Below are 25,431 nucleotides of genomic sequence, written 5' to 3' on the forward strand. Positions count from 1 at the left end.
ACTGTAAGAGATATTCTAAAATCTGAAAAATTGATATAGGTTTCAAAAAACATAGTAGAACTCAGAGTTTACATATTGTATCAGATAAGGGTCTGCAGGGCTTAAAAATCTAAGCATATTGTTTAAAAATTCGATTCTTTACCACTCGTCGCTCTAGGGTAAAGAATCGAATCCGTACCTGCCACTATTTGTGGTTTAACCAGTTGGATGTGACCCTGAAGATAGCTCTGATTTTCTGATTTAGACCAGAAAATGAGCAATCCCTGGTCCAGCACCCCCAGAGGTATCGTTTCACTTGGAGGAGTGTGTGTAACATCTCCCCCCCCCCTCAACTCTTTACCAATGGGCTAGTGGAAGAAATCTGTAACCCTTGCTTGTTTTTTGTTTGTATGTGCAATTTTATTTACAGCACATTCTGTACTAGCAACTTTTTACAAATTTGCTCCTTGGCTTGTATTTGCAATAAAAAATTTTATGCATTGACTAGCATTCAGAACCATTGGTGGTCTGTTGTACCGAGACGAGTAAAAATTGTTTCAGACCACCACTAAGTGGAATTCAGTATACCGTGGTACTAGTGGTTGATCACAGTCAATTAAGAAATTTCCTGTTACAGTTAAACCACATTAATGAGTTGAGCGAGTGGCACAGACTTCATATTTTTAAGGTTTGTTTTTAAGAAATTTTAATTTTTATAATTTTTTTTGGGGGGGTGCCCCCCCAAAAAACCCCTCATAACATGTGGGTAGGAATTCCTATTTAAAGGGGAACATCCCCTTCCGCTATAACTCTGCAGTAGGGAAAAACCATCGGCCTTCTGGATTTAAAAAAAATCATGCTATTTATTCGAATAAGACCAAAAGTAGTAGGGCCTATTGGGGGGGGGGGAGGATGGAGCGGGTCATGGCGCAGACTTCAAATTTTTAAGGTTTATTTTTTAAAGATTTCAGTTTTTGTGGTGATTTTCTTTTTTTCGGGGGGGGGGGGGGTCGACCCCCTCGTTTTACTTAAGGGGGTTAACTTTTACTTTCAGGGAAGCACCCCCTTCCCGAAAGTAAACGCAATATGGAACAGGCATCAGCCTTTTGGATAAAAGAAATTCAAGCAATTTATTGCAATAAGATCAAAAGCAGTGGGTCCTACGGGGGGGGGGGGGGTTGCAACGGGTCATGACACAAGCTTCAAAATTTTAGAGTTTTTCCTTTAAAAATTTTAGTTTTTGATGGTTTTAATTTTTTTTTCTAAGGACGGGGGGGGGGGGGGAGAGGTATGCCCTAGACCCCCTAATACCTGAGGGGGTGAAATCCTATTTTAGGGGGAACATCTTCTACAAGTGACTGATAAAGGGAAAAGCCATCGGCCTTCTGGATTTAAAAAAAAAGCTTATTATTTGAATAAGACCAAAAGTAGTAGGGCCTACGGGGGGGGGGGGATGATGTAGCGGGTCATGGCGCAGATTTCAAATTTTTAAGGTTTATTTCTTAAAGAATTCAGTTTTTATGGTGATTTTCTTTTTTTTGGGGGGGGGGTTGACCACCCCACCCCCCCGTTTTACTTAAGGGGGTTAACTTTTACTTTCAGAGAAGCACCCCCTTTCCGAAAGTAAACGCAATATGCAACAGGCATCGGCCTTTTGGATAAAAGAAATTCAAGCAATTTATTGCAATAAGATCAAAAGCAGTGAGTCCTACGAGGGGGGGGGGGGTGGAGCGGGTCATGGCGCAAGCTTCAAAATTTTAAAGTTTTTCCTTTAAAAACTTTAGTTTGTAGCTTTTTTTGATAGCTTTGTTTTTTTTTTTCGAAGGAGGGGGGGGGGATGCCCCAGACCCCCAATAATTCCTAAGAGGGTGAAATCCTATTTTAGGGGAACATCTCCTTTTACAAGTGACTGCAATAGGGAACAGCCATCGGCCCTCTGGATAAAAGAACGTTCAAGCTATTTTTGTTCCATTAAGACCGAAAGCAGTGTTGCCTACGGGGGGGGGGGGGAGGGAATAGTTGAACGGGTGGAACAGACTTCAGATTTTTACGGTTGGTTTTTGAAAATTTTTAATTTTAATATTTTTTTGGGGGGGAGGAGCCCCCATCCCCATGACCTGAGTAGGGTAAATTTCTATTTAGGGGGGCATCCCCTTACGCCAGTAACTCTGCAATAGGAACTGGCATCGACCATCTGGATAAAAAATTTAAGCATTTTATTCGAATAAGGACAAAAGGAGTGTGGCCTGCGATGGGCGGGGGGGGGGGAGGGGTAGTTGCGCGGATGGCGCAGACTTAATATTTGAGGTTGGTTTTTGAAAATTTTTAGTTTATTTTCATTTTTTTGTTTTTTTTTTGGCGGGGGGGGGATTTGCCCCCCACCCCCCATGACCTGAGGGGGAGGAGAATTACTATGTAGGAGGAACATCTCCTTCCGCAAGTAACTGCAATAGGGAACAGCCATCGGCCATCTGGATAGTAAAAAGTCTATTCCAATAAGATTAAAAACAGCGGGGTGTACCAAATGGGGGGGGGGAGTCGGTCATGGGCGCAGACTGCTTCAGTCAAAAAAGGGGATGTTTTTAAAAACTATCGATTTTTTAAGATCTTGTATTGGAGAACAGCCCCCCTGAACCCCCCACCCCCCCAAAAAACCCTCCCCCTCCCCGTACCACATGAGGGGCTACCTATTTTCCATTGGGGGAGGGGTAGCGCCCTTTCCGCAACAACTGAATATTAAAACCTGCAATAGGGAAAAGTGAGGGTGCCATTTCTCACTCCTAGTATGCCATCTTTTCACCTACTGTGCACGCTGGGGTTAAGGGTGCCAGTTTTTCACCCATTTTAAGGGTGAAATTTCGGCACCGTATAGGGTGTCGCTGGTGAACAAGCTTTTCACCCTTGAAAGGTGCCAATCGCAACCTGTAGTTTTAACAGTGTAGTAGTGTAGATTTAAAAATCAGGTTTTAAGTAGCCATTTTTTGGTGACAGTGGAAGTTTTGAAGTCTCTGTAAGGGGGAAGGGGAAGAGAGAAATAGGAATGTCTGTCCAGTGCATGATTCCTATGGAAAGAAATAGGAATGTCTAGAAATAGCGTTTTCAATTAAAAGGTTCGTATTTATCTACATTCAGTAAATCTTCGCCTTTTTTTTTTTTTTTTTTTGAACATGTGAAAAGTCGCACATAATCGTGAGCTTACAGTACTTCCTTTACTATGTAAAAGGAAGTAAAAATCCTCGAAGTTGTGATTTAAGAACATGAAATTGTAATCAAATGTCCCCAATCATCCCCCTTCCTCCGTTATCTCGACATCAGTTCCTGCTGTTTTACTTTAACCAACGGCACACACAGAGATATATTATGTATAATGGAGAAAGGAGGGCACACATATGAATATAAGGCCATGTAAATGTGGCATGTTTTGCTAATATAACTTCAAGAAAAAATCTTGGAACATTTTCTAGCAATGGCGGTATGAGTCCTACCTCTTGGTCAAACTTTTAGAGCAATGAGCCATTTTCTGTTTATGTGATGACAACTTGGAGATTCAAATTTAGCAGGTTTCGGTGAGTAGTTGAGACATCTCACACACGTTTTGCAGATGAATGGCTGACCACACGCAGACGGTGAAATCATTGGCGAAAAATTGATATTTTTAAATTTTCGCCAAGTCTTTAAAACTGCGAAGTATTAAAGCTTCAACTCAATTCTTCATGCAAGTTGTTTAATAACTTACTGTTTAAACAAAGTTTGAGCTGCTACAATATTCTAAGGATGTATCCTTCAAACACCACAAGGCAGACACAAGGGGAAGATCATGGAGGTCATGACCCCCCCTCTCCTAAACCACTGGAAATATTATTCTATCATAATAATTGTTGTGTTAAAAATTTAATAATTGCATTCAAAATGGATGAATGCTGAACATGATGCAAATAAACTGCTATACGTGTTAATCAAATACTTTATGAATAAAATGTAAGTGTTTGATGCAAATTTTTTAATCATTAATTATTTATTTGAGTAAATAGTGCAAACATTACTACCAATCACTGCTTCTGAAATAAACGAAAAGGGTTCATGCTCTATTAGGCACATTTTTCCGGACTGATTTAATGCTTTTTATGGACACCCAAACACCTGCAGAAAATGACCCTACTCACAACCCTCCCACTTCCCCCTAAAATAATAGTCTATATCCGCCTCTGATTACCATACGGGAAAAGCTTCACAATCTTATATAAATTCAGGGTGGGAATCTTTAAAGACTATTGGTTTCCTTAATTTTTTAAAAACAAAGCCTCATTAGCATAAAAGTCTTGAAAAAATGCAATTATATTGATAAAACAGCGCACACGATTAACAACATACACATTGAATTAATTTAACTAATGTAACAAAATATAAAATGACGGGAAACATATTTTGGCGAACTAAACAAGTATTCCCACAAATGAGGGATACAAGATAAGTACGATGTTAGCTGATGTTTGAGAATGTTTCTTCCCTGTGCATTAATGACGAACTGCACCAGTGTTTTCTCCTTGTTAAGGAAGGGGAAAGAAACCCTACCGCAGGCTCGTTAGTGGATAGAAGATGGGATGCCGGAGTTTGGTTAGAGTTTTAACTCGAGCTCAAAATCAAACTTTCTGACACAATGCCTAAAAGTTACGATATACAAACTTACTTGTTAAAGATCGAGGAAAAGTTTGAGATGATGCCAGGGCACTTTAAAACTTCCAGAATATTTTGCTTGGACTTCTTGTTTTCTAAAAAAAAGAAAGAGAGAGAGATTTAATGAACGCGACCGTTCGAAAAAAAAAAATCGCATTTTAATAGTAAAACTGAAAGAAAGAATCAATGTGCGGTTACAAACACATTTTTCTAAAAAGTTGAAATCCTACATTTTTTTTAGCTAGGATAAACAAAAGCTAACTGATTCAGTATTTACTAACCGAAATATTCATACTATTGTGTGCTACAGTGACCGCCGCTACTATATATCATGCATCATATGTGTTTCAAATAGTTTTGATTCAATAAAACGGCTGACCCAATAAAGCAATTTTCTTTTAAATGGGGAATTAAACATAGAATTTACGAGATCTTTGTTTGATTTTTAGTCAAATAAGATAAAGTATCATTACGCGTCTGCCGTTTGCTTAAATTATTTATTTTGGAGTTTTATCATAAAAGAGTTATGAAAAAGTAATTTCAAAATAAAAACGTTATCTTATGTGACTGCTGGTAATAGATAGCAATTGATTTAGAGACTACTTTTTAATGACATCGAACTACTTATGGATATCGCAACTCGTTGTTCCAATGTAACTGCTGCCGGTGACAAAGCATTGAAGGCAGAACACCATCATGTCACTCATCGTCATACTGATTATATTTGACTTTTCCCGAGAAAATTGTCACTAAACGTGTGCAACATCCTGTCTCCCCTTCTTTTTACCCTTTATAAGAGCCATCCGGTACAAACAAAACTTTACCTCATTTTCGAAAAATTAAAGCTAAAACTACTGGTTTACGCTTTTAATTACCCAAACGATCCTAATCACAGAAACCTGAATTTCATTTTACGAACAGAATTAATTTTTCTTAGCCTTGTTAGTTGTACATAGCAAAAAAGATTACCCCATATTCGGTGCTTCTACCTTATTATATTTTTGTATAATATTAACAGCTAAATAAGATGCGCAACTCATTTGTTGCCATTTTCTTTCAGAAAAAGCTGGCCTAACAAAAAGCCTTTGTGTATATTTTATTTCCCCGATAAAGAAAAATACTCAAAAACCGTACATTTTAGCAACTCGAAATGTTTTCATGACATATCTTACAAAAATGATCAATATTGTCGCTATTTCCAATTCTATAAATTCTAAAAGACGTGAAAAATTGATCTTTCAGTTAAGAATCGATATTGAGTTGACAACTTTGTCATATTTTGAAGCAATCTTTTATTTAGTAGTTATTTTTCCATAAAGAAATAACAGTGTAGTAAAGTAATAACAAGGTTTTGTAGTTTGTCCAGTGTTTTTATTTAGTAGTTTTTTTTTTCTTAAAGAAATAACAGGGTAGTAAAGTAATAACAAGGTTTTGTAGTTTGTCCAGTGTTTTTAAGCCAGGAATGTAACGAGAAAATCCTTGTCAACCTCTGTATCTTTTTCACTCGTTTTTAATGAAACGAAATGTCTATGAGACATCTTTTTCTCAACAGTGTTTTTTTTTTGTAGGGGGGGACGTGGAGACTCCGACCCTGAAATATTTGGATTCTTGTTGTAAAAGTAATGAAAATGTAATGTAAATCGCTTTCGAACGCACTTTTCATTCTTTAATGTTATACATTGTTCTGTTAAAGTATATAAAAACGTATATAAAAACGTTTTCCATTAAAAAAAAGCAAGTTCAAGATAAAAAAAATAACAGATTTTTCTGAAAAATACTAAGCATTTTTCATGAACCCGCAAAAGGACAAAATAACTTTCTGAGGCAGAATCGACAATTTAAATAACCCTGTAGTTTTCAACTATTCCAAGAAATGACATTACAATGAAAAGTGATGCTCAAGTCACTTCGAACCAAACTTTCCCAGAAAAATATGCATGTTTCAATGCTCAAATTTATGATTGAAGCTGCAGCCCCCTTCCCCTACAGTCGATTCTAGTGTTCGCCATACTTGAAAAGTAGATTGGAAGTTAGTATAGGTTACCTATTGCTGATTTAGCGAGATACAAAAGTCTCTAAGGGGTCTAGTTGTTGAGATACAAGCAAAAGCAGGTCTCAGAATTTACGTGGCAAACATACCAACATACCGTAACAATACATAAATATTTGAAAAGTGCTTTAAAAGTTTATTGTGGTTTTTTTTTTTTTTTTTTTCCAAGTATTGTATCACTTTTATAGCTGCAGAAAAGGTTCGTCAACTTTTTTCTCATTTTCAAAGTAGTTTCGACCTAGCGCTAACTTCAGAACTATGAATTCTTAAGGTGGGTCACAAGCTTCAATATTGCAAACATATTGCAATGGTATTAAATCAGTGAAATTTCATCTTAAAGAAAAATTGCAATTCAACATTTTAAAAAAAATAACTTAAATACATTTAACCAGAAAGTTATGAAAACTCAAGGTTTAATCACGTCCACCTTTCACGCGAGTACCTTCTTCTTATTATTCTGTACCTTCTATAGCGCAATATGTGGCGAAACAAAAAAATGGGGTAAGCGAAATTGTAAAACTTTTTACTCTGTTTGTGGAAACGCTTATCTAGAAATAATATAACATTAAGCAGTCATGAAAAAATAAAAGGAAGAAAGAGAGAAAAAACTCTTTCGTACTTGAATACTTTTTGTCCAAGAGACACATTAAAAGTGTCATTTTTTCACAAATAATGTAGGGGAATATGGAACAAGTTAAATAGCGGGGCAAAGTAAAAAAGTGAAAAATTTACTCTGTTTTTAAGGCCACCTATCTAGCAATATACTATTTATGTAGTAACATATGAGGCAAAGAGCAGCAAAGGGATGTACGCGGCAAAATTAAAAATTTGGAGATAACCAGTACACATGGTAGGTGAACTTCTTCTCTGTCCTGGGGCAAGAGATGGTACTAGTATCCCTGGTAGTTGCTGGTATACAGCATGATTTAGAAAAAAATTTAAATGAAAGCTTACCTAGGATGTTATCTTTAAACGCGTTTTACTCAAAACTTGAAAATGTCCACTTACATCCCTTTGATTCTCACTGCCTCATATGTAGTATATCCAAGTCAAAAAAAAAAAAAAAAAAAAACTCTGAAAACCACAGCATAATTAAAGCAATTTTCGAAAATGGATAGTCAAATTGTAACATTTTGTTTGATATAAACAAATGATAAAGTTACTTTTATTAACAATTTAAATATAAAAATTTAGCACTTTTTTTTCTTTTTTTGAAAGCGCATTGTTACTACCAAAAATAAAACGTGATGTTCTAATGCAATTTTTAATATAAAATATGATGTTCTTTCTTCATGTACAGTAATTTTCAAAATAAATTTTCAATTTGTTCATTTAAAAAAAAGTTCAGCCTTCTTAACTATTTCACTTTGCCCCACATTCTCCTACTTTGTAAAGTGACATTATTAGAGTTTTGCTCATGAGTCGTCGTTTAAAAAAAAAAAAAAAATGAACATCTAATTTTACATTTTCCGTGACAACCCCTTTTTTTTTTCCAGATTTTGCATGACAAACTGCAAGCCAAGTGCTATGTGGGGCAAAGTGAATTGGGCATTGCATAGCAGCTTAATTCATTTATTTAGTGTCTCATTTAGTCATCATTTACCTATTTATTCTAACATGCATTTAACAATTTCATCAATTCAATTTTTTGCTCATTCATTACTTATTTGATCTTTTCATCGCTAATCTATTTATTTTCTGTTCGTCCAAAAAATATTTTTAATGATAAAAGCGGAAATATTTCTGTAGAAAAAAATTTTTACTTTTTCTTTTTCTTGTTACTGCTAAAAGTGTTTATTTCAAACTTTTTCTTTTGAAAAATAATTTGCAAAAAGAGAAAAGTAACATTTAACAAAATATTCATCTGTTACATTTCATTACTTACAAAAGATATTGTTCTTTCATTTTAAACAGTAATTTTCAAAATATATTTACCATTCGTTAGTTTTAAAAATGCATGTATCGTATGTTTGTCATTTAAAGTGTAAAGAAGGACAAAAACGATGTAAATAATTGTTTTTGGAAGCAAAGCGTTTGAAAGAAGAGCGATTGGTGAAAAATAAGGATGAAACAACGGATCGTTTGCACACCCCAAACTCAATTATAAACCACCCCTTTATCCCCTCATTTCCCCAAATCACATCCGCAACTCAATGTTTCCACATTTTTTACGCATTCCCACGCACAATCATTAATTTTTATGTGAATATTACTTTTATAATATTTCCTACTTTCCAACCAAACATCATCTAGGCGTACAAAAGCATTCACGAGAATTCAGAGCACTATAAAAACTGAATCCAAAAGCTTTAACTAATGAAGCAATTTCTGCAAATATGAGCTCATTAGTCCCTATCATCGCGAGAAACGGCAGTATAGAAAATTTTTAAATTCAACGATATGCAGACAATTGATTAGGCATTTTATTCAAATACAAACTAATGTTATGCTCAAATTTGAATAAATAGGATGATCGTAAATGAGAGGAAGTCTAAAAGAATTCCGCAAGATTATAATTTCCAAAAATAAGTTTTGCGAAAGATCTTCAATAATTGATTATTAAATAGAATGAGTTGCACCGGCGCATGGAAATTCATGAAAATGAGCTTAACTTCATATTTAAATCAGGAATAATTTATTTGGATTCTCACTTTTTTCCTTATTATTTTGGTCTAGAAGTTTCAAAGATAACTATCATTTTGAAAAATAAGCCGAAACGTTACACTTTAATTCATAACTAGATTTAATAGTTATGGGTTTTTTTCGTTAAACAAAGTAAATGACTAGTTATGGGTATGGTAATTTTTTTTTTCTTTTTAAATTTGGATTGTTGTTGAACTGTGATATTGCAGTTCTAGTTTATAGAAAAAACTAATTCTTACGGTGTTATAACTTAGAAGTTGCACTATTGTAGTTGTGAAGTTGTCATTAATTTTCAGCTATGATTCAAATGTGTTTTCAAATAAATTGGAAGACATTGGTTAGATCAGTTACGGTCACATATATGCTAGCTTAACTCAATTATTTTCAACAAATACACAAGAAATGTATTCATCATCATTAAAACATTTATTTTTCTTACACTATGTTCTAATTTAAAGTCAATTGACTTACTAATTCGAGCAACACTAAAATTAAAAAAAAATGCTGACTAAAGAATCGCTTTTGAAAGGTTTCTCTGAACAACAGCAAACGAATAAATAAATATATAAATAAAATAAATAGAACTATTCTACTGCTGCATTTTTTATTTATCTTTTGCCGAAAATTTAGCTTATATTTTATCATCAATTCTAAAACATAATTTTTTATTGTTTTGGACAAGAGATAGTACTAGTAGCCCTCGTAGGTGCTTCTATACAATATGACTTAGGTTTTTTTTTTTTTTTACTCAAAACTTAGAAATGTCAATTTACACCCCTTCACTTCTCACTGCCTCATATGTGCTCATAACTAAAATACTTATTTTTAAATACCTAGTTATAAGCCCATTAATCTTAAATATATGAAATATGCCTATATGATAGAAAAATGATAAGGAGTAAATACGTATCAATACAACTGTGATCAGATTTAAAAAAAAAAGCAATCCAGGTCCTTGAGGAAAAAAACCCTTTAAAACGTTAAATGCAAGAAAAAATAATAATTTGAACTTTGACGTATTGAATTCAAATTATGTTTTTCGCAATCGTAAGTGTGTGTGTGTGTATGTAAGCGTGTGTGTAGGGGGTGTATGTTTGTTTGTGTGGGGGGTATGTGTATGTGTGTAGGTATGTGTGTTTGTGTGGGTAGTTGTGTGTATGTGTGTTTGTGTGTATGTGTTCGTGTAAGTGTAGGTTTCTGTATGTATGCGTGTGTATGTGTTTGTGTGTGTAGGTGTATGTGTGTGTGCGTGTAGGTGTATGCGTAAGTGTAGGCATGTAAGTGGCGCAACCTAGAGACGGTTTTCGCTAGATGAGCAGCATCGGGAGGGGCCGGGACGGTGGGTGCTGCAGAGGGAGGAGAGGGGAAAATAAAATCATAGGAATTCCAAACTGTCAAGTGAGAACAATAAGCAATCGTGATTGCTCAAAAAAAAAAAAAAAAAAATCAATATTGGTGACTGTGCAGCAATGAAAATTAGATCATAGTAGATAAAAACTTATGTATGGAAATGAACGTTATGCAGGTGTTCTTAAAAGAGTCTTTTTTAAACATACACTAGTGGTGTTCCTGGAACATCGATTACTAATTTGATATTGCCAATACGTGACGAACCTGCCCATTACTGCTTGGCTGCCCATTGCTAGTTATTTACCCTAACTGTTATGACCATATATTTCGATATGCAGATTACCATATGTCACCTTCTCCAGCATTGAAGGAAAATACCGAAGAGGGAGACCCCCTGTCAGGTGGCTGGATGGAGCAGAAAAGGACTTAAAAGTAATAGGAGTGAACCGATGGAGGACCATTTCATGGAATAAGGTTAGGTGGGAAAGACTTCAAGAGACGGATTTGGCCTGCAACAGGCTGCAGCGAAGAAGAAGAAGTTATGAAAAATGTTAAAGATACACTAAAACTCGAAATTCATCTTTATTTTAAGGTTATATATTCTTAATTTAATTTAATGTAAAAAAATCACATCTTAATAATTTTTCATCAACATGACATGCTTTGATACACACTCAAGCTTTCAAAATATAACAACAAGCAATGAAACAAATAAACAAATTTTTGTTATTTATAATCTAAATAATTAAATGAGCTAAATATGAAAAAAAAAGCCCTATGACATTTTGAAATAGAATTCCTTGTGTACAAGAGAAACTAAAATGAACTATGAGTCGAGCACAAATAATATCAGACTTTGAGGGTAAGTGGGTGACATTAAACATTTTCGTTGAACTGAAAAAGTCGGTCGCATACTCATTTTTTGAAACAATATAATCATGTAATATAGTGTAGCATTAAAAAGAGGAGAGAGTAAGGTAAAGCGAGACATTTGTGACAAGGGGAGGAGAGCGCAAATATTTTGAATAAATTTTCGACATCTTTCATGGAAAGTTCCTTACTTAATTGGTGGCTTTTAGGGTTTTTAAACTTATTTTTTGGCATAAGTTTAAACACTTCTGACGAATTTCTCTCCTGTTAATGTTTCATATTTATTCATATAGATACATGTATCGCTCAATCTTATGAAGGGTGATACATCTCATAAGTAATACTAGTGATAGAACTGATGTGTTTTATTTTACTTAAAATGCATGAACATAGACTAAGATACTACACGGCTAGCAATCATCGATAACACAATACTATTTTTAAGTTTGCCTGTGCAGAAAAAAATGGTTTTGCGGAATTACGATTTTTTTATGGACAGAGTGGGAGTGATATGAGTACAGAGTGCTATTCTTAGATAATGTAATTATAAATTATCATATAAAATTTACACATAAATAAAACAAATGGTAGTCAAAAGCAGTTTTTTTGAAGTTATACTTGCAATTTAAAATTAAATTAGTCTGTAAAGGATAATTTTTCATCAAAAAAAAATCTCTCACTTCAAGGAGTTTTATCAATAGAGCCTTTCCAGAAGGATCCATGTCTGATATTTTAAACCAGTTTGCGAAAATTTGGATCCAAGTTCTTTTGAAAAGTATAGTAATAGTTTTCCTTTGAAAAGTTAGAAATTCAATATTTCAACCCAAAGGTAGAGTTTTTTAGGGCCAAATTGAAAAAAAGAAATCTAAAACTCTTCAAAACATGGCATTCCCCCCCCCCCCCCAAAAATCAAAAATATGTTGTCAAAAGAGAAAAAACTTTCCTCTAAACTAAACAGCGACATTTATTAGGAAAAAAATTCTTTATGTATCACCAAAAATTCTTATTGTCTACAATTTATTCACTCATAACTGCTAGCTTCCGAAAAACAATTGATTCAGAAAAAGATGAATATGAAAACATTGTTGCGGTAAGAACTTTGTACATTTGGAACCAAAGGAATGATGGGTAAACACGTTAAATGTAAATGAAATATTTGTTTATGCATAAAACCTTGGAAGTCAATAAGTATCAATCACATTCTTAATCAAATGACATTGTTCAAAATATTATGGTGCAAACAATGTGCAATGATCCAACGATCGCTGTATTCAATTATGCTAGAAAAATGAAGAAAATGAACAAAGACAAATCGTTTAGTTGATAGTTTTCATCTATTGTGACAATTACAAGTCAGATTTTCCTTAGTGCCAACCTTCCAAATTTTTTCCTTAATGTGAATATCAAAGTTAAAATTGTACTATTGTTTCTTTCGTACCAATTTTTGCTTCGGATGATAATCCACTTTTTAAACTGCATTTTTCTTTAATCGCAAAACGAAACGAGGAAAAAATGATTTGGAACTCAAAAATTCGCTGTTGGTGAATTCCCTTTTTTTAGCCGAAAAAGCCAAACAATAGAAAATTCCTAATCCCAAAAGCTTGTACTTTTAATTTAACTTTTAAGCATTTATTGAATTTCTAAACCTCATTAATTTCGTTTTATTTATTTCTTTTCCTTTCTTTTTTTAATATAAAAACTATTTTTTAATACAGGTAAACAGTTTTAAAAAACTCTACTTAAACAAGTAATGACATAAGATGAGATGAAAATCCGACGTAATCGTTGAAAAATGGAAAGTTTTAGATTTCTGACATCGACCCACTTCTATTATTTTGAAATGTTATCTTAAAAATGTTTGTCAAATGTTGTTGATTTTCAAGAATATTAAAAACAACATTTGAACCAAAATATCCCCTTAATAAAAGTTTTATTACCAATTTTGAGAGAACTTAAATTTAAATTCATTGACATTTAACACTCTCATCACAAATTTCTATTAAAAACTATTTAAAAATTTAAAAATCAAGCTCAACTTTAAATCACTTTTAAGACCATTTTTTCGTTTAAGGAAAAACGATAATGTAGCACATATCTTATGAGTACTGATAAGAAACACCTCAAAAAAAAATGTAATTTTTAAAAGAGTGTTAGAAGTGAAAAATATGACAGCGTAAACTCTTTTAATCCAGAACAAAACATTTTTTTAAACATAGATTTATTTTCACAGTACTTTATCAAAGAAAGAAAAATCTAACGGTCCGTAAAATACTTTCTTGAAAGAATTTGTTTGATGCCAACACATCCATCACCACATCTATCATTTTTTGAAGGATTCCTTAATAATAATGATGGAAAGTATAGGTGCTTAGGTTAAGATTAAAAATTAAAATTTTCTGCTTGGAAAACTTTCGGGGAACAAAAAAAAGCAATAAGTTGAAATAAAAAGGAACGAATTAAAAATTTAAATGAATTCAGAACATAGAATTCACAAAAAAAAAGTGATGTAAATTTTAAAAAAAGCAATTATAAATAATAGATATATTGATGAAAAATACATTTCGAAGCAAAAAAAAAATGTTTTCTTCTCATGTTATTTCAGTTCTTTTGTCTGGAACAGAATCAATTAGAAAAGTTTAATTATAATTTCCACTTTTTTTTATGCGGCTCTTAAAAAAATCTTTTTTAGGGATAAATATTTGGTAATAGGGGGATTGGGGTTGTAAATGAAAAACCAAATGGTTGTCAATTCTCCCCCCCCCCAAAAAAAAATGGTTTAAATGTTTAACGATCAGCCGTATAGAGTTCATTTTTGAAGGCGTGGCATCACGTTCTGAGCATTAAAATCACGTCAGCTAAAATTTAGTTCAAAATTTGCACAGCGTGTATTCAAGGTCATCAGGTTATCAAAGGTTTGAAAACCAGCAGTTTTTATTTCATACCTTTATAAAAAGTAACTTTTTTACTTTAACATAACTGTAAAACTTTAAACTCAGCTGTTATATCAATACATAGACGAGACCGGACTAAGGAGAAACGCATTTTTCAATTTGATTTTTTTTATTTCTGTTGCTAATGTTACTTGTCAGAGTGACATTTCATACAATAATTTGGCTATCTTTTTACCAGTTGATTTTAAAGCCGTTCTTTGCGGTTTCTTTTCTCTCTCTTTTAGTACAAACCATATTTAAAAATCCTTTCGGAGTGAATCAACTCAGATGTTAAAAACCTGAGCAATTTTCATTTCACTTTTTATAAAAAAAAAAAAAATTACCCTAGCATTACTTTGTAAAACTTTAAATGCAACTATTATATCGATAGATAGATGAGGCCGAACTTGGTAGATACGCATTTTCTTTTTGATTTTTATAATTTTTGTTGCTAATGTTACGTGCCAAAACAATACTTCATATAGTTATATAGCTCTTTTCCTACCAGTTGATTTTAAAACTCTTGTTATCGTAATTTTTCCCTGTAGATATGTTTAAAAATCTCTTCGAAGTGAATCAACGGTACCAAATGAATAAACGGTTATGTTGACAGAAATAAGCAATGGAATGATATTTTTAAGAGTTGTTTTTAAATAAGACTGTTATAAAGTAATTGAAGTCTTACACCGAGCTTGATATTAAATCTAAATTTGATTTACAGTTAATTTACTCATGATTACAGCTATCTTTTCCTAAATATGCTGCCTCAAACCTGTCAAAAAGAGCTTTTCTCTTTTCAATTTTGTTCTTGTAATTTTCAAATATATCTGAAAGAAGGAAAAAATGCTCAAAGATTGTGAGTTATATTGTTACTGTATCAACCTGACTCAAGTGCGATGCATCAACTTCACCCAAAGGATGCTATTTATTAAATTAACTAAAATCATCCCTTCCGGAGAACACTGCTTTATAATCTTGATTTATATGTCACTTAATACATTCTATGCCGTATAGGATGTTAAAGTCACTTATAGTTACTTACGACAGCAATATATATATTTCTTATTAATAACTCCCAAATTAAAAAAAAAAGTTTATCTCGTGTAATTGGATCAAATCAGAATACGCATGTTGCTTCTTCCTAAGATTTTCAGTTTTTGGAATATGCGCACTAGAAAATTAATATCCCCGGATCAACCGTACGTGGTCTCCCCCACTTTCCACTCATGGATCAATGGACTTTATTTTCGTGCATTTCTTTTCAAGGATAAGCTAACTTGATGTGAAACATACATGTTGAGTACACTTTTAGATTTACAAAGAAACGTTTTGAATTGCTGTTTTTTTTTTTTCAACTGAATGTTTCACATTCCAGGTGAGCCATTGGTATATTTTAATGATTTATAAATTTAAATGCCAAATAAGTTTTGGTTTTTAACCTATGTGTAGAACTGGCAGTTCTCTAGGTCATAGACTTTACTGCACAAGTAAGCAGTTTGCTACAGTCGAACGTACTAGACAATAGTAATATAGAATTTCTGAGCAAAAGCTGCAAGTCCTTTTGCGAAGGGATCCAAACAAAATCATTCATAGTGTTGGTTAGTGACCGACCTAGGAGACCCCGGATGAGCAGGGTATAGTAGCTCCTCAGTGAAAATTTAAAGTCAATAGTATCTTTCTCACACACACACAAAAAAAAAGTAAAAATGGAGACACTTTCTATTGCACCAAAAGAAAATTTGGCGTGTTAAAGAACAATCTTTATCTTTACTAATAATAAAACTCAAAGTCTCTCTGTCTGGATATCAGGATCTCTGTTTGTATGTCTGGATCTCTGTGACGTGCATGGCGCCTAAATCGTTCGGTCGATTTTCATCAAATTTGACACAAAATTAGTTTGTAGCATGGGGGTGTGCACCTCGAAGCGATTTTTTCGAAAATTCGATTGTGTTCTTTTTCTATTCCAATTTTAAGAACATTTTACCCAGCAAATTATCATACGTGGAAGATAAAATTACGAAATATTATAACATGGGCGAGCGAATGAACATAGCAAATTGCCGAGAAATTCATCATCCATTATTTGTAAATATGCAGGAGAACCAAATTACCTTTTAATTTTCTACTACGGGCAAAGCCGTGCGGGTACCACTAGTATTATATAAAAGAGGAAAAAAAAGCGACAATGCGTAAAGTTAAAGGTAAAATAGTACAGGGGGCGTATAAATCCTGCTCTGATGAAGAAAGAAAACTACTTCAAACATGAAGATAATTTTTCTTCTTTTTTTATTTCAAAGAGTTTATTCAGAACGTTTATACATTTCTACGTCAGAACATTTCGGGTTCCTAAAAAGAATTGGACAATTTTCAGTTTTGCATCAAGCACTAGCGCAGCCAGAGCTTACCTTCTGGGGGAAGAAGGTTTGGTCATAAAGTAGTCCTTACATGGATGTAAACGTTCTTTAAAAACTGGCAGCATGAGTTAAAGCCAAAGTTTCTGGAGGGTTGACCTTCAAAACCTCCTTTACTCCAGCGGCGCCTCAGAAAGTTTTTTTTTCTTTCATAAACGCCATTTTTAGTTTTCGATGTCGACGCCACTTACGTGCCTCTAGCTATTACTGTGGTGCCGGTAAGGAAATAAATAACGAACAAAAATAACTCTTTAATAGGTCTTTCCAAGCCCATTTTTTTATTCGTCAAACACTTTGCAAAAGCCTGTATTACAGGCGTACATTTTGGGACGCATAATGAAATTAAGCACATCACCTAAGCCTGTTTCGTCTAAAAAAGACTTACCAAATAATCTCCTTCTCTGCATTAAATTATGTCAGGTTCGCACGTGCGGGAAAAACTCGCATCGTGTGATATGAGACAGCTTAAGAAACACCAAATAAAAATCATTTTTTTATTGAAGCTAAGTAATATAAAGAAAAAGCAACGAATAAAAATGATCAAAACCAAGATTTTTTTATCAACCTTATTAGTGCGTCATATTTGAAAAATAAACCTTCAGGGTTTTTTTTTTTTTTTTTTTTTTTTTTTTACAAACATTCTCTATTCCTTTGATCCTTTAAACGAGGAATAATATCTCAAGAAGCTTTTAAGGTTATTGGTGACTGCACCAACTTTGAGAAATATACCATTAAACTTGATATAAAGTCAATTACCGTTAAACAAGAAGTAAAAAGCTTTCTTGTTAGTTTTAACATCGTATTTGGTTAGGAAATAACTTATACCACAACAGCTTCATTAAATATGTACTTTATATATCACACACGGTTTCCTCAGCAATATCTATCTCCCCATCTGACATGCTCATAGTACTAATAAAGTATGTGAAGATACTTTTCAGCGAAATGTACTTTGTTTCTTGTGCGGCACTTTTCTTTATTGATTAGTTTTGAAACGGGGCTTTCTTTACTAAATTTTGTTTTGGAAGTTTTTTCTGAAAGACTATGAACCCAAAGCACATCAACAAGCATACTGCCGTGCTAAGCACAAAAGTCATATTTACAATTTTTTTCAAACTTAAGTTACAATCACCAGACGGTTCTTTGTCACATATTTCACGTAAATAGTATGTTTTATCGTCAAATGTCAATGGGGAAACATTTTTTTAATTCTGAAAAAGATGCATCTGAATCAAATACATGGAGAAGCTAAACTTTAAAATGACGATTTCTCTTTTTTGACTCAGCTGCAGATACGACTTTTGCGCTTAGGGGCCATTCATTCATTACGTAAGGGTTTTGAGGAGGGTTGTAAAAATCTCTACATACCTTACTTGGGGAGGGGGGGGGGGGGTTCAAACCCATTCTTACGTAATATTTTCCAAGCCAATATTTTACATTTGAAATCGGGCGGTCAAGTGATTATTAAATTTCATTTGCACCTGGAAGGTAAAAAACGTATAAGGATGAGCTGTTTTTTTATTTGTTTTACAAAGAATGAATAGCGTAAAATATAATAAAAGAAACGCACAATGTATGGCATGTTTAATTTTTAATTAGTATCGCATCATATGCAAAAAAAATGTCGAAAAAACATTCAGTATAAATTCCAATTTTTTTAGTAAATATTTCTTGACAGAAAAGATTTAATTTAATAGTAGTGAATTTAATAATGATTCCAATGTTGAAAAATCCGTTATTTTATTATTTTGAAAGACGAAATCGAATCTTACTTAACAATAAGGGGAAGGGGTTTGAAAAATCTTACGTACCCTCACATGGGGGGGGGGGGGAGGGGGGAACAAAAATTGCCAAAATCATCCTTTCATAATTGATGAATGGCCCTTTAGCATGGCAAAATGACTCCTCACTTGATAACAGAGTAGAGGTTCATATATTTTTTTCCACATTACTGCGAAGTGAAAAAATGAAAATAAAGGTATAACACCCACATGCAGAAAAAGTAGTCTTTTAAAAAGCCTATTTATTAAAACTTCAGCTGAACCAAATAATATCTGTAGCCACTAAAAATATTTTAACAAATAATCAATACCGTTACCTTTCAGGTTTCAATTTTCTACAAAGTTAACTTTGAATACATGCATAACGTTTTGAATTACAGAAGCCAAACAAAATTGTTCGCATTCATATGGATGCATCTCTCAAAATTGGTGGAAATGAATTATACACACGTGTAATCGACTAAGTTATCTTTCGACTAAAAATGAAAAAAAAAAAAAACCTTAACAGTGCGCTAGACCATAGGCAAAATTCAAAACGGCGTGCAATAGCGGTCTTCGTCTCTAAAAGTGCTGTTTTTAGCCTGTTTCATATTTAATTACTGATTTGCATTTGAGCCACATCGTGCCCAAATCGCATATTTATAAAAGAAGAAAAAATCAGCCGAATTGTGTGCATGATCCTTGAATTACTTCTTTGCGATATTGCAGTTATACAGGTAATTATCGAAAAAGGTGTTCAACTAATTAGTTTCATTTCCATTTGAGTACATATGCGTATCCAAGGCTACGGTTGAAAAAAAAAAACTGTTGGGGGAACTCACAAAAACGAAAGGTTGTTTGACACCAATTTACACTAAATTTGCATTATTTTTACAGTAAGAAAAAAACAAATACTTCAAAGGACGGCTTTCTCCTCACCTCCTCCCCATAGATGGACAACTCCGAACAAATGGTGAAATTTATTCTGCACAGCGGTAAAAGTATCGACTAAATGATGAAAGCATTCAAACTTAAAACGTGCTTAGTTCAAGTATAAGAACAGAATTTAAAACAGCAAGCCTGAATCTTAATGGGTAAAACAATATTTTTTACTCCGTTTCTTATCTACTTACCTGCATTTTAAATGAATTATGTCTAGAAACATAACTATAAAAGATGAACCAAATTTTAATCAGCAGAATTGCAAAAGTAAACATTTTTTTCTCCACCGCACTAATCAGGAACATTAAAATCTTATATTATTTTCACAGTTTTCCCGCAATCTTTCTCCCAGACAAGAACAATACGGTGGGTGCAATATTCGCCTTGTTCTGACTTGTCATTCGGTGTGAACTGGGTCGCAAGAATGTGAGAGAATTCTTGTCCTCTTCGACCTTTCATTAAGAGTTCGTTAATTACGTCATACAATTCGGATCATCCATTCACAATACTACAAAAGAGTGAATTCTAGCATCGTATTATTTCCTTTGTTCGAACAACAGCGGGTCTTGAAGAAGATAACAGCATTCCGTTTAAGGTTGTTTTTGTGCACCCTTCGATATTAAATTTCTGAATTATCACCTTTCGTAATTGAACTAAGTATTGCTATTAAAAACTAAAAAACTTTCAATAATGTAGAAATAAAGTATGACTAAGAAAAAAAATCTCTATGCACACCATCTGTGTTTCGAATTCTGTATTTAACGAGGATTTTCCATCCTTGTGAGACCGTGTTGTCTCAAAAGTACTGGTAAGTTTCGAACGAACTTCGATAATAACATTAAATATACACTGCAATACATGTTTCAGCAACATAATTTCATATTTAGCAGTAAGTTACCTCTCCTAAGCCAGAGCTAAGGTAAAACAACATGCTATATACCAGGCAGCCTTGAACTGAATCAATTCATGAGTCGAACCGCACCATACTGTGGACACTCGCTGGCGAGACAAATTTACCTTATCTATCAGTTTAATGTCATTCTTTGCTGCAATGAGATGACATCTGCCTCCAGCTTAGTTATTCACTATTTCAGAATGAAGAGTTCTAGTACGAGCGAAACTGCAGTCTCTGGATGTGATAACCAGACAGTCCAGCACATTGCATATAATTTCATATGTTTGTGACTGTTGACTGTTATTTTTGATAATGACATCCCGTATTTTTAGAAGCTCTGGTGTGATACATTGTTTTGAATTAATCTCCGCCATTTCCTGACATTGTCATACATTATTGCGAGAGCTTCAAACATTCTTGGTGACACAGCCAAATACCTATTGTCCACCTTTCAAATTCATATGATTTCTATAACACTCTAAATTCTTTTTCTCAAAGTCATCTAGTTATTTTTTTTTCTTCTTTTTTTTTGAATTATTAAATTATCTCGTATTTTTATCGTGTATGCAAATTTGTTGACGTCATCTAATTTGTTCGGTGACTGGTATATATTTTGGCGACGTTTTCCCATACTATTGGTGCAACTGTTATGTATTTTTTTTTTTTTTTTTTCAAATCTCCTTATACGTTCAGAAACACTGCGTTACATTTTGCTGTTGTATTTTCATCTTTTTGGTTACATACCCGTACGGTTTAAATACCTTTACCTCATATTTTTCGGGACTGTGCCGTAAATTTAAGATAAATTTACCTCCTCATTTCAGGAAGGTCGCTTATTACATGGAGATGAATATTTTGTTCAGTGTAACAGTGATATAATGGATTGCAACGTGTCTTGAAAAGACAGAAATACGCTGAGAAAACGCGAAGTAGTTTCTCGCACTTGTTTCCGAATTTTGAGAGAAGTTAGGTACTTTTCCTAAGAAACAGAATTAGTTTGTTAAACACATGCATATATGACGGTTTTTCATTTTTCTTTTTGAGCTAACACGAACTATAGTTGAATTGCTAGAAGAATAAAAATAAAAACGAAATAGCAACGTTAAACTTCACAAATTATTTATTTCTGCAGACACGTTTTTCGGGGTTACAAGGAACCCCTTTTTCAATGCAAAATAAGTGAGCCTATGGATGAAACGGTATCCGACAAAAGCGCAGAGGCAGATAAGCAAGCAATCAAAAATGTAAAAATACCGGATTAACCGAGCACCAATGAGAAAATTATAAACAAATAAAGAACCAATAGTAATGAATGGGCAGGCGCTCTCTCACAGGCACGCAATAAACTCCAAAAATAAATGTTAGAAGAAGATTAGGCCAAATCTTTAATCACCAAAACTCACCAAATTTGCTTACTTTTCTTTCAATATCTGAAGGTTTTAAGATCCCGTATTTCTACACGAGGGCAAATAATAAATGCGATAAGAAACTTGTTTTATTATGCTCATTCGTTGGCTGCTTATTCATTTATTTTATTTTTCATTATTACACTATCGCATGACTTCCTGGTTAACAATTCTCAAACTTTTTCAGAGATTAAATTTTTTAAAGCCTGTACCAGTTTCGAAATCCAGAATTTCATTCATATTTTTTTCAAACGGATCATTAAAGCCACAAATATTTTAGCTTTTAATTTCCCTTATACAAACAGATTTTGATTTTTTTGTGATTAAATCCTATGTCTATTTACGCAGGCCTAAATGAAACCTCTTACTGGATGTTTGAAGAAATGGCACCAAAAAAGCGTGTCTTATCAATTAAATCCACATTTTTATAAACCAAACTAATCAGCGGTTTCTCTTAGAAAATTTGTTCAGAAAAATTCCTCGTAAATTTTTACGTAAGAGTATAGTTGTGCGCAAACGAAATGTTAAGACATAAATAACTTTAAGTAAAAGATCACTAAAACTTTCGAGAACCTCAGCAAGCAATAAGTTAAACAAACTGCAAACATAAAAAGTAAATTCAAACACAAAAGAGGAAAACGCTGTCTACATACGTAAACCATTTTATTTGACATCTCCACGTTTCAAAGTTTAAAAAAATCAAACTTAATGAGACATAAAATTTTTTAATTGAGCGGACGGAGATTTTATTCTGCTAAACACATACGATGATAAAAAGAACTTTCAAGATAGTTTTATGAATAGTTTGCTTAAGAAACAAAACATAAACGACTTATCGAACCTTGTAATTTGCTTCTATAAGTCGCTGCTCCCCGAAGAACGCATAGCATGAATAGCATTTTCCTTGGAAGTTTATCTTAAACAAGCAAACAAGAATGGTAAACACAAAATAAAAGGATAATTGAATAAATTTAAGGAAACATATTTTTCTACATTTCCTGAATCGAAGCAAATTTAGGCATTCGAAGGGGAAAAGAAGTTCCTTTCGTTAAAAAGAGAAACTAACATTTTTCAAAACGGCAAGGCACTTGATTACAGATTGTTTTACGCTATGTAGTTATTTTATGTATATACTAGCGGTGCCCGTACGGCTTGGCCCGTAGTAGAAAATTCAAAGATAATTTGGTTCGCCTGTTTATTTGCAAATAATGGATGATGAAATTCTCGCTAATTTGCTATTTTAATTTCCTCGCCCATGGTCGAATATAGTAGTTTGCTCGTCCTTGTTATGGTAATTTGCTAGTCCAAGTTATGGTAATTTTTTCGTCCTCGTTATAATCATTTGCTCGGTAAAATGTTCTTAAAATTGAAATGGAAAAATAAAAAATCGAATTTTCCAAAAATCGTTTCATGTGAAAGCCCTATGCTGCGAACTCATTTTGTGCCAAATTTCATGAAAATCGGCCGAACGGTCTAGGCGCTATACGCTTAACAGGCATCCAGATATCCAGACTTTGAACTTTATTATTATGAAAGATTGTATAGAATATACTTTTTATTCCATACAATTAAAACAAGAAGACGAATGTACGAAAGAAAGCGTAATGCATCTTTAAAATATTGCTTAGAACGGCAAAAAAAAAAGCATAAGAATAACGGTATAAAATCTATATACATAAAAAATGCATGTTTATTTGTGTGTATACGTTCCTTATACAAATCCACTGTTTATATCGGATCGTTTCCAAATTTCGCACAGACATCCTAAAAGGCTCATGCATTCACACAGGGGTTTTTCGCCTCCCTATAGCGGGAAAAAATCCGTGAAACGGAAAGTTTTGGCCTATTAATTTTTTTAAAAAAAGGAATTTCAGGAGTTTTGAAAATATCCAAAGAGGTCTAATTTTTATTTTGAGTCATGAAATAGACAAGTTAAAGGGAAATTTTATCGTTATTCGTAGTTTGATCCGTCGATAAACTTAGTGATATTTGAGGATTTCTCGCCAAACCAGAATATAAAATTGTTTTCTAAAAAGAAGCCTGCTTATATCGCCGTTTCTTTTCTAGCCCATAGACACAATATGAAAATTCCTATTAAATTCGGAAAAAGACTGTTCTAGATAAAGTTAGAAGCACTATGGTAATTTACAATGAAAATTTGCAGAATAAACGCAAATTTAGGAAAAGATAAAAACGAGTTCAGCACAGAAAAACACAAAACAAACTGTTATTTACAAACTCAATTTTGTTATTTCTCTTTATATAGCTATCTATCCTCTTATCTATTTGTAGGAATATAATGTTTTATTTATTTATCTTCTTTTTCAATAGTCTATCAACTGAATATTCAAGCTTAACGATTATTTCAATTGAAATAGTTGTGGGATATTAGTGATTCCAATTGCATTCATACAAACTAATAGTGATAGTAATGTTTTTACTTCGCACACCTTGACTTACTTCATGCAATTTGGTTATTATAACTCCACAACTCATTCTAGAAAACGCTTCTCAAAATCGAAGTCATTAGCGAAAATCTAAAGCTCGATCTAAAAGTATAAAATAAATTCGTCTGAAGTTTGGCTCTTTTTTTATTGCGAAATAACAATTGAAATGAAACCTGATAGCAAATATATGAGGAAAGAATAAACTATTTTTTACTTTGAATATAATTTTTTTAACACATATTATAAGGTTCTTGATCTAAAAGTTCTTGATCTATTATGAGCACGAATGAATCTGGGTCCTTCTTGCAAAAATAGAAGATATCATGTTTGACAGTTATGGTTTTTTAAAAATAAATTTTAGTAATTACTACGAATAAATTACCATTATACATGGAATACACCGCCAGCTCAGTCAATTCTCGCCGAGGACTGCAGTTTCGTGCTTATTACCATTATACATGAAATACACCGCCAGCTCAGTCAATTCTCGCCGAGGACTGCAGTTCCGTGCTTATCAGCACTCATCAGCCCGGCATAGGAGTGACTGCTCTGTCACTCCTATGACGAGCTGATGAGTGCTGATAAGCACGAAACTGAAGTCCTCGGCTGGAATTGACTGAGCTGGCGGTGTATTTCATGTATTTCTGACTTAGCTCTGGCTATAGGGTGGTAATTTACTGAATAATTACCATTATATTTTTAATTCGCTATTTAAGTGTGTATAGCCAAGTCAGTGGTTTGTACATAAGTAATTATGTAAAAGTTTTAAAATATTTGTTTTGAAGCAAGAAAGTGAATATTAGGCGGCTAAGCTTCAAACCATTTGAAGTTTACTTGTAAATTAAAATCGCACTGAAAAAAAAAACCTTATGAAATATCAGTTAAAATACATCTTTCATATAAAATCATTTTTGAGGATAAAAATTGAGAAACCAGTCTCGTCTCTTAAATGAATTTTAATTTGATTTTATTTTTATTTCAATTTATATATTATTATTGTTTTTATCTTACCGCATTTTCTATATTTCATACTATCACAGCATTTTTGAAGATACACTAAACAATTGCACTGAA

General features: G+C 33.2%; 1 long non-coding RNA gene across 1 annotated transcript in view; it reads right to left on the reverse strand.

The window, feature by feature from the left end:
- Positions 1 to 25,431, reverse strand: part of LOC129220271 (uncharacterized) — a 172,484-nt gene that overhangs the window by 118,724 nt on the left and 28,329 nt on the right. Inside the window, exon 2 of the long non-coding RNA XR_008580456.1 lies at positions 4,667 to 4,748. This is a non-coding gene — a long non-coding RNA (uncharacterized LOC129220271). The remainder of the gene's footprint in view (positions 1 to 4,666; positions 4,749 to 25,431) is intronic.

The sequence above is a fragment of the Uloborus diversus genome, chromosome 4 (genome assembly GCF_026930045.1).
Source record: "Uloborus diversus isolate 005 chromosome 4, Udiv.v.3.1, whole genome shotgun sequence".
NCBI classification, from domain to species: Eukaryota; Metazoa; Arthropoda; class Arachnida; order Araneae; family Uloboridae; genus Uloborus; species Uloborus diversus.